The sequence below is a fragment of the Echiichthys vipera genome (genome assembly GCF_963691815.1).
Source record: "Echiichthys vipera genome assembly, chromosome: 6".
NCBI lineage: Eukaryota > Metazoa > Chordata > Actinopteri > Perciformes > Trachinidae > Echiichthys > Echiichthys vipera.
In genome coordinates, this window is record NC_139831.1 from 34,990,806 (window position 1) to 35,002,264 (window position 11,459).

The following is an 11,459-nucleotide window of genomic DNA, read 5'->3' on the forward strand; positions in this document are numbered from 1 at the left end:
GTTATATGTTGTTCAACAATTTAGTAAGTTCTGTGATCGTGTCTGACATGGGTTGTTGGGAGGCATAGTGGGATTTATGTTGGGGTTTTTTGTTTTTGTTCCTGTTTCTTTACTTTAAGGGAGATTTACAAACGCACTGTACAACTGTTGCACTTTCTTTTCTTTGATCTGCAAATTCAATTAGAAAACATGGGGGGAAAATTTTCATATTTCAAATAGCGTATGCAGTTTCAAGAAATATTTTCTCTACATTTAAAAATCTTTTGGACAACGTTTGTTTATTCCATAAAATTTGATGAACAAAACATGTTGTTTTTTTTAATTTCTGACAATTTAAATATTTTTATTAAATATTATTGTTTAAAGTTGTACTAAGATTTTCATCTATTTAATTAATTTTTCAGTCAATATCTATCAAATAGTGAGTTAAAACAATGGTGAGTGATCATTTATACCCACTAATTAAAGCACTTGTTTCTTTTAACCGAAGATTCAAACATCCGTGTTTGGGGCGACATTCCCGGGCTATAGACACAGGTCGAGATGAGACTGGCTTCTGTTGTTAGGGGTAATGTACGGTCTCTGTACAGCAAAATGGATGGACTAACGTTACTTAGGCGGAGCCACCTGAAGTACCGTGAGTGCAGTCTGATGTGTTTCACGGAGACACAGCTGCACAGGGACATTATTACTATTACGCCCCTCCTCCCTGCTCTACATCAAGTCCTCCACAACCTGCTGACTTCAACCCTCCACCAACGAACACCTCTATAGTGTCCTTCACGCCTGACCTGGTGAGAAGACAGCTGACTCCACCCTGGCAAATCTGCAGGCCCTGATGCCGTATTTCCCAGGATGCTTAAAGCCTTTGCCCCCCAGCTATGTGGAGTACTGAGTCAAGTCTTCAGCCTGAGCCCTCACCTCCAGAGAGTCCCTGTGCTGTGGAAAATGTCCTGTCTCATGTCTGTGCCAAAGATGGCACGTCCCAGTGGCCCTCAGGACCACAGACTGGTGGCCCTGACATCCCATATCATGAAGACCATGGAGAGACTTGTTCTTGAGCAGCTAAGGCCTATGATCAGGCCCTTCACTGATGCAGTACAGTTCGCCTACCAGCCCCGCCTGGGAGTTGAGGACTTCATCATCGACGTGCTGAGCAGAGTCTACAGTCATCTGGACAAACCTGCGAGCACTGTGAGAGTCATGTTCTTGGACTTCTCCAGTGCATTCAACACCATCCGTCCGGCTCTACTGGGTGAGAAGCTGGCTGCAATGCAGGGGGAGGCCCCCATCATATGCTGGATTGTGGATTACCTGATGACTAGACCACAGTATGTACGCCTACAGAACTGTGTGTCTGACAGGGTGGTCAGCAACACTGGGGCCCCACAGGGGACTGTCCTCTCTCCCTTTCTCCCTCACCTCAGACTTCAACTATTGCACTGAGTCCTGCCACCTACAGACGTTTTCTGATGACTCAGCAATACTTGGCTGCATTGGAAAGGGGGATGAAAGTGAATACAGGAATGTTGTGGGCATCTATGTCACTTGGAGTGAGCTGAATCATCTGCAGCTCAACATGCCTAAAACAAAAGAGCTCGTAGTGGATCTGAGGAGGGTAAAAACACCTGTGACCCCTGTCTCCATCCAGGGGGTCCCTATTGACACTGTAGAGGAGTATAAGTACCTGGGGGTGTACTTCAATAATAAGTTGAACTGGACTAGAAACACAGAGGCTGTCTACAAAAACGGCCAATTTTGACTCTTCTTCCTGAGGAGGCTTAGGTCCTTTAACATCTGCAGGAAGATGCAGAGGATGTTTTATGAGTCTGTTGTGGCCAGTGCGATGTTCTTCGCTGTCACATGCTGGGGTAGTGGTCTGGAGGTTGAGGACATCAACAGCTGATCAGGAGGGCTGGTGATGTTGTAGGAGTGGAGCTAGACACCCTGACGACCGTGGCAGAGAGGAGGATGCGGTCCAGGCTCTGGTCTATCCTGGACAATGTCTCACATTCATCACCTTTTCTACAACACACTCTCTGTAATACAGACTCAATCATAAACAATTTGTTCTTTGCACATTAGTCTGGTATTTTTGATATTGTGTATATACTTCTAATACGTTTTTCTAATATATGTTGTCTGTGTAATATTTTTGTTTGTATATCTGAAGTCTTGTAGCAAAAATAATTTCCCTCTGGGATTATTAAAGTACTTCTGATTCTGATTCTGAAGAGGCCGCTAGAAACAACGTAACTAAATTCTTATGGAGTACAACTTTAATTACTTGCATGACCTTTAATCATATGTTGTACAGATTGTAGGGATATAAAGCATTTGAAGATACTCCAATAAATGAATACCAGTGGAGGCACTGGCGTAACATTTGTATTGCAGAGTTCAAAAGGTTAAGCCAATTTGGCCCTTTCTGTCACACTGAAGGTAAACACAACTCTTGTAAAATATTGCTGGGTTGTGCACTCTCTACTCCCATCTCTGTTGCTACATAAACTCTTCACTGCACTGTTTTCTAACTGTCCTGCATTGCTGTTTTGCACATTTTTCTATTTACTTTGTTTGCAGTTAGTTGTAGTTCATTTGTAGCATGTTGGATGTAATGCTATGGTTGAGAGGAACGTCATTTCATTGCACTGTGTACTGTTTATATACACTGCATGAAAACCAGGATAATCGGGCCGGTGAATTCCAGATTACTCCCTGAAACCTCCCTGATTCCTGGCAGTCATCACCAGTTTACTGGGAAGTTTGCTTGTGCCAATAACTGTCAATAACTGCCGAAACCCGACTTGCGGGGTAGGGGGCGGGGGCTGACGGGGGGACGTGCAACCCCTGCTAGGTGCGAATGGCTCTAATTACCATTTCAATGTCACACTCTTCTGGCCTGCCTGAATGACACAAACAACAATTGGAGGGAACCACAGACATCTCATGAGTAAAGTCAACTTTGATTGGACAGCAAATCCCTCTCATTGGCCATCTTGGGGGCATACGGTCATTTGCCCCTCCCATATTTAAAATAATAATAACAATACCACTACTGCTATTATTATTGATGATTATAATAATGATACTACTACTATTATTCATGATTATAATAATGATACTACCACTATTATTGATAATGATTATAACAATTATAATAATAATTAAACTACTACTACTACTAATAATAATAATAATACAACTAATGAGAATACTGCTACTACTAATGATCATTATTGCTATTATTAACTAGACCTGTCACAGTATCAGTTTATTGAGAATAAAAGAGACATAGGAAGGAACATACTGAAATAGTAAAGCGTTATTAAAAACAAACAAACAAACAGACCCTGGTCTGGTTCACACACTATATTTGAATAACAGGTCTCTTGGCTTCTTCAGTGTCAAATGATGTCAGAGCTTGTCTCGCTGAGGGGGGCCCAATATGCAGCCTTCTGTGGTGGGTTGTCTCAGACAGCTCCTGGCTCCTTGCTTCCAGCAGCTGGAAACACAAGTAATACATTAGTGCTGTTCTGTGGTATTATCATAACGTGTGTGTGTGTGTTTGTGTGTGTGTGTGTGTGTGTGTGTGTGTGTGTGTGTGTGTGTGTGTGTGTGTGTGTGTGTGTGTGTGTGTTACATGGTACTGCTGTCCTGATCAGTTTGTTGAGTCTGTTGGTGTCGCTGGCTCCAATGCTGCTTCCCTAACAAACCACAGCAAAGAAAAGTACACTGGCCACCACAGACTGATAAAAGATCTCCAACATCTCGCTGCACAAGTTGAAGGATCTCAGCTTCCTCAGGAAGTAAAGTCTGCTCATCCCCTTCTTGTAAACAGCTTCAGTGTTAGAACTCCAGTCCAGTCTGTGGTTGATAGTAACGCCCAGGTACTTGTAATCCTCCACCGCCTCCACATCCCTTCCCAGAATGCACAGAGGTTGGAAAGCCTTCTTCCTCTTCTTCCTGAAATCTATCACCATCTCTCTGGTCTTGCTGATGTTCAGCCGCAGGTGATTCTGTCCAGTCCACTTCACAAAGTTGTCTACCAGTGCCCTGTACTCTTCCTCCTGTCCCTCACTTATACACCCAACAACAGCCGAGTCGTCAGAAAACTTTTGCAGGTGACACGACCCGGTGTTGTACTGAAAGTCAGTGGTGTATAAGGTGAACAGGAAAGGAGACAGTACAGTCCCCTGTGGAGCTCCTGTATCACTAACCACCACATCAGACAGAACACTGCCCATACGGACAAACTGTGGCTTGCCTGTCAGGTAGTCAGTAATCCAGGAGATCATTGTGTCGTCTACTCCCATCACCCGCAGCTTCTCCCCCAGTAGCAGTGGCTGAATGGTGTTAAAAGCACTAGAGAAATCAAAGAATGTGATTCTCACAGTACCTCCTCCACCATCCAGGTGCAAATGGGCTCGTTGCAGCAGGTAGATGACAGCGTCATCAACTCCCAAGTGGTGGCATGAAGTCTGTTGATACAACTTTATACCCAGCACATGAAGCCTTACTTGGTCTGGCCTGTTTTGTTATGTTCAGGCCCAAACTGCTCAGAGTTGATTGAAGTAACTCTAATCAGCTATTCAGAAAAGGCAGAGTTTCCCATCTCAGAATCAACTCAGAGGGCAGGCTCAGAGTTTGTTGGGCCTGTCTTCTGGGCCCTGGTCAGTTTCATTATCTTCGATGGCCAACAGCTCTATACACAACAACAACAACAACAACAACAAACAACAAGATAACAGTCACAAACCACAAACTTGGCCACTACACTCTACACAGTGTCAGCTTTTTGTGAAGCCAGATGTTAAGTAACTTAGCTATTGGTAGCAATATCAAGCTAGCTGGTCAGCTTACATTACGCTAGCTACTATAACGTTAGCTACTAACGGCTGCTGTTTAGAACAGTAGTCAGTAGATTTGGTAAACTAAACAGCTAAGAAATAAATAGTTGGTTTGCAACAAAGCGAAACATATGAAAAGTGAAACATACCAGTAACATTTGTTGGTCTGCAGCAGTGTAACAGCCACCATTGCCTGGAGCTAAGCAGCAGCCCCGACATGTCGCTGAGCCAAACATGTCTAAAGGGGGATTTCTCCGAGGCTCCCTCTAGTTTGTTCTGTACCTCTAAAGACGACCGTACTCCGACTAAAAAATGTGAAATCAAAATGTCAGGTACTACTACTACTACTAAATTCAATTCAATTAAAGTGTATTTACAGTGCCAATTCATAACATAAGTTATCTCAGGACACTTTACATATGGAGAAGGTAAAGACCACCCTATATGACTTATTTATGATTTACATACACCCAACAATTCCCCCATGAGTAGCAACAGCAATCTCGTGCACACAGTGGCAACGAAAATCTTCCCTTTAACAGGCAGGAACGTCGAACGGACCGAGCTCTATGGAGGACAGACATCAGACCGGTTGGGGAGGAAAAAAAGGAGAGAGAAAGAGAGAAGATGCAGACAGATGGATAGAAAGACACAAAGACAGGCAGTCAGATAGATAGACGGAGAGAGTGTTGATATACCGTATATTCACTTAGATTCAGTATGTTATTCAATATGTTACTTAGTTACAAAGTGACACATTGTTTCATGCCTTGGATTCACTCATGCCTTAAACCATTGTTGCATGACCTTGATTATGCAAGCCCACACCTGTTTGATGGAGAAGAATGAGCAGACAAAGGAGGGGGAGAGGATTGAAGGAATGAAAAACACAGAGCAGGGTTGCACTGTTGAAGCTCCAGATATGTCTACACTTGTTAAATAAAAGTCTGATTGTTTGAATTTCTGTCTTGGTTGAATGTCTTTTCATCAATAGATCCGGGGAGGCTGAAGTCTCACCTAAACAGGAGACAAAGTATCAGTGATGCAGGCAACCACAAAAGTAACATTAACTCTAATAATATCTGTAGTAATGTGCATATGACTTATATGTCATGGCAGTTAATATAGTAGAATAGTAAAAACAAGTACAGCTAAGGTGTTAGAATATGACAATGATAATAATTATGGTGGTAAATATGATCAATGATGAGTAGTGGTAATAACAGATGTGATACAATGAGATATCATTATTACTGATGATGTTTTTATGGCTACAAGTTTAATAGTTTATAATACTAATGATAGTATATATGAGTAATAGTAGCAGGAAGCACAGCAGCAGGCACCGCCACGATCAGCAGAGACCTGTGAGACGACAAAGCACAAACAACCCCGGGGCAGTTGAATTAGTGACATGCATTTATGAGACATGAATGATACAGATAGAGAGGAGAGAAGCTCAGCGTATCAGAAACAGAATTACCTCCGGCAGACTAGGCCTATAGCAGCATAATCAAACATAACAAAATCATCTTGTACATGCAGGCTCTTAGACAAATTGAATGCCAATAACAGCATAGCTAAGGGCTAGTAACTCCTAGTTATAAGCTTTATCAAAGAGGAAAGTTTACTTTTAAATAGGGGGACAGTGTCTGCCTCCCGAACACTAGCCAAATAAGGAATTGAGGTTGAAAAAAAAATTGCATGAAAAAGTACAAAGAGACTCAGCGGGAGAAATGGACAGATGCGGGTCAGAATTTATAATAAGAGATAAACAGGACTTTATGCAACATACCCGCTACAGAAATACAAAAACACCAAATTGATGGCGTTGTTAAACCTCCCTCTGCATTCAACCTATGTATCAACACCATTTTATCTTCCCACACAGGACATTTTAATAAATAAAAAGAAACAGTGTTACACTGATTTAAATATTACATTAGGCTGATAACACAAATATTTACATTTTCTTATCAAAAAATCCTCTGGTTATAGGCATTATATTATCTCAGCTGATGCACTATATTGCTTTGCAACAAGTCCCATTTTAATATTTGAGATTTGGATTTTAGAGGTAGAAAGAAAGAAATATGAAAGGTATGGATAGAATGTTAAAGAGGAAAAAAGTGATACATTAGATAATGGGAGACTGATGAATGGAAATATGGAGGAAGAAATATCGATAGATGGACACAGAAAATGGGAGTTAGAAAATTTTAAGGAGAGCAAAATAGTGCATGCAATAGTGAATGCATAGAGGACACAGAGAAAACATTCAAAGAGAAATGGGAAATTCACATTTTCTGTTTCTTCATTCCCCAACTGTATGCCCACACTCAAACTAAATTACAAGCATGGGTACACAGTTCCACTTTAAAGTAGCCAAACCTCCAGCGGCAACTTCAAATCCTACTCGGCTACTGAACCGGAAGATCAAATAGCTGCCCGCTCCACTGTCTTATTCTGCTGTATTGCTCTATTTGCTAGGCTGTTTCCAATCATTTTATTTCCTTAACCAGAATGGAATTACTTTAATGATTCCAGACTGGGAGATTATTTTGTAACCGCAGTAGTGGGTCAGCAAATAAAACACTTTGTACATAACATACATAGAATCCAATATATACATAGTGTATATATACAGTGCACAGTGTGCTATAAACAATAATAATATATACAACAAAACAGTAGAGAGACCAGAGTTCTCTGTCAGGCAGAGGTGAGAGAGTTATTATATACAGTGATGGATTGTGGCAGGAAAGATTTCCTGTATCTATTACTACGACAGCGAAGCTGAAGCAGCCTTCTGGAGAAGGTGCTCCGCTGTCTGACCAGTGTGAGTTGGAGAAGGTGGAGAGGATTATCCATAATGGATAACAGTGTCCTCCTCTCCACCACAGCCTCCAGAGTGTCCTGTTTGCAGCCAATCCAAGAGCCAGCCTTCCTGATCAGTTTGTTTTATCTGGTGGTGTTGCTGGCTCCAATGCTGCTTCACTAACAAACCACAGCAAAGAAAAGTACACTGGCCACCACAGACTGATAAAAGATCTCCAACATCTCGCTGCACACGTTGAAGGATCTCAGCTTCCTCAGGAAGTAAAGTCTGCTCATCCCCTTCTTGTAAACGGCTTCAGTGTTAGAACTCAAGTCCAGTCTGTGGTTGATAGTAACACCCAGGTACTTGTAATCCTCCACCGCCTCCACATCCCTTCCCAGAATGCACAGAGGTTGGAAAGCCTTCTTCCTCTTCTTCCTGAAATCTATCACCATCTCTCTGGTCTTGCTGATGTTCAGCCGCAGGTGATTCTACCAGTGCCCTGTACTCCTCCTCCTGTCCCTCACTTATACACCCAACAACAGCCGAGTCGTCAGAAAACTTTTGCAGGTGACACGACCCGGTGTTGTACTGAAAGTCAGTGGTGTATAAGGTGAACAGGAAAGGAGACAGTACAGTCCCCTGTGGAGCTCCTGTATCACTAACCACCACATCAGACAGAACACTGCCCATACGGACAAACTGGGGCTTGCCTGTCAGGTAGTCAGTAATCCAGGAGATCGTTGTGTCGTCTACTCCCATCACCCGCAGCTTCTCCCCCAGTAGCAGTGGCTGAATGGTGTTAAAAACACTAGAGAAATCAAAGAATGTGATTCTCACAGTACCTCCTCCACCATCCAGGTGCAAATGGGCTCGTTGCAGAAGGTAGATGACAGCGTCATCAACTCCCAAGTGGGGCTGGTAAGCAAATTGCAGAGGGTCTAGCAGGGCTCTCACCTGCGGCCTCAGGTTGGCGAAAAGCAGTCTCTCCAGCACCTTCATGAAGTAAGATGTGAGGGCCACTGGCTGATACTCATTGGGGTCTGATGGTGTAGACTTCTTTGGAACAGGAACCAGGCAGGAAGTCTTCCAAAGCACTGGTATTCTCTCCTGACCAAGGCTCAGGTTGTAGAGGTGTTGTAGGACAGGAGACAGCTGGCTGGCACATGTCTTCAGGATCCTGGGGCTGATACCGTTGGGGCCTGCAGCCTTATGCTGGTGGAGCTCGTTTGCCTTCTCCAGGCTGACTGATGACTGTCTGCCGCTCACCTTACACCCAGTGATCTGCTTCATACCAGTCCACACATCCCTCACATTGTTCTGCTAGAGTTTGGCCTCCAGCTTCCTCCTGTAGGCATCTTTACAGGTCCTCAGCATATCCCTGAGTTCTTGCTGCACTCTCCTCAGTTCTTCCCTGTCTCCAGACCTGAATGCCCTCTTCTTCTTGTTCAGAAGGGCTTTCAGGTCAATGGTGATCCACGGCTTATTATTAGGGAAGCAGCGTACAGTCCGGGTTGGCATGGTGGTGTGATCACAGAACCTGATGTATTCTGTGATGCAGTCGGTCATGCTGTCCAGATCCTCTCCATGTGGCTCAACAAGTGCATCCCAGTCTGTCGACTCAAAGCAGTCCTGTAGTGTGTCAGCAGCCTCCTGAGTCCACCTCCTCACGCTCCTAGTGTGGACAGGCTGCCGCTGAACAAGGGGAATATACTTAGGGGTCAGCAGAACCAGGTTGTGGTCAGATCTTCAAAGAGGGGGGAGGGCTGTGGGACTGTATGCATCCTTAGCATTTGCATACTACAGATCCAGTGTGTTACAGTCTCCGGAAGTCAACATACTGGTGAAATGTTGGAAGGGTTTTATCCAGTGAGATGTGATTAAAATCCCTAGTGATGACAAGAAATGCGTTAGAACAGCGGAGTGGATGACGTCACAGGCCAGCACTGCATCAGCTGAAGGAGGAACGTACACACCGATAATGATGGCGGACGTGAATTCCCGGGGCAAATAATAAGGCCTCATCCCCACAGTCAACAGTTCAATGTCCGGGGTACAGAGACGTTTCTTCACGTGAACATGTCCGGGATTACACCACCTTTCACTCGCGTACAGTGCAATCCCTGGTCCTTTTTTCTTTCTGCTGCTTGTCACGTCCCTGTCCGCTCGAACAGTGCTGAAGCCGGGAATCGCCACGCTGTGGTCCGGGATGTGTGAGTGAAGCCATGTCTCTGTGTATAGCAACACACTGCACTCACGATATTTCCTCTGAGCCTTTATCAGTAGGGCGGGCTCGTCCGTCTTGTTCCCCAGAGACCTCACGTTTCCCATGACGATCGCCGGTACAGCCGGTCTGTGTCTTCTCCTCTTCAGGTCGCTGATTTTAGCCAGCAGCTTAGCGATGCTCTCTGTTAGCATGGCACAGGAGGTCTCCAGCGTTCATCTTGTAGATTTGTATTTACCTCGAGGGAGCCTATCTTCAGAGCATGGTCAGACACTTTGGCGTGGATGTGGTCCAGCTTTGCTTTGAACGTTGAAATGGAGGTTTTGAGATCAACGGAGAGGGCTTTGAACTCAGCTGAGAGGGCTTTACAGTGCTCATCCAAGTGGTTAGCAATGGCCACCATGCTAATCTCGCCACCTGTCTCCTCTGCAGGGCTAGCCTTCGCACCCTGGTCTTTTATAGTCTGTCTGGTCGCATACGTCGGCATAATTAGGTGGTGTATTTGTCAAACGAGACAAATATTACTGTTGTAGTGACTTTCGGGGAAATGAAACGTAAAAATCATCAGAAAATGCGGGACCCGTGTCTGCTCAATCTCAGCCAAACTGGAAGTCCGAGGATGTCTATTTTTTTGAGGCACCGGAAGCACAGACGCACCCCAAGTTTCGGTGCTGTGTCTCTTCCGGGACTGGTGGGGGCAGTATAGAGTGTTCCAGTCCTACTTGGATTCAGAAGTAGGAGGTCACGAAGAAGTGAAACTCGCAGTCATAACAAACCCCATGTAGAACTGAACTGCAGCGATCGCTTTGGCCAGACTCATTGATAAAAAAGGCACCATGAGTCATATATGGAAGTACTTTGCATGTGAGGCAGATGACCGTGGCGTTATCATCAATGAGCGGAAGCAACTATACAAATGATGCTACCGCGTCTTCAGACCAAAGGAGGCAATACTTCCAGTCCAGCGTTTACCGAAACAACAAGCAACATTCAAAACACGTCTGACACAAAACTATAAAGAAGGATCAGATAAGTAACGTTATGTTTGACATTGTAATGAAAAACTAAACAATGAGGTCTTCACAGAGACAGCTATGGTACAGCTACTAATTCAAGGTGATTTTGATTCAAATATATTAACAACATCCAAACATGTTGCAAAAATGCCTTATCTTATGTAGCATAGGTGCTGTAGGTTTAACGTTAGCCCGTACCTCGTAGTAACGCAGCCTCAGCTAATCAGCACACCCTTTACATTACAGTCGGTCTTATCAACTAAATACTTTTGCAAATATTTGCAAACATTTTTATGTTATTTTTTTAACATTAACTAACAATGACTGCATCTACTGTGAGCAATTAGGTGTGTATGTGTGTGTGAGTGTTTGTGGCAATGTGTGCATTCTGTGTATGAATCTTAAGTTGTTGCACTATGACCACTGGTTATACTGTAGTCTATTATGTGATTTTCTGTATCTGTTATAGAAATGGCATTTTAATATTTTGCAAATTTGCTTATAAAGAAGTTCGAGTTTAATAAAGAAGTTTTGTGGAAGAAATTAAGGTT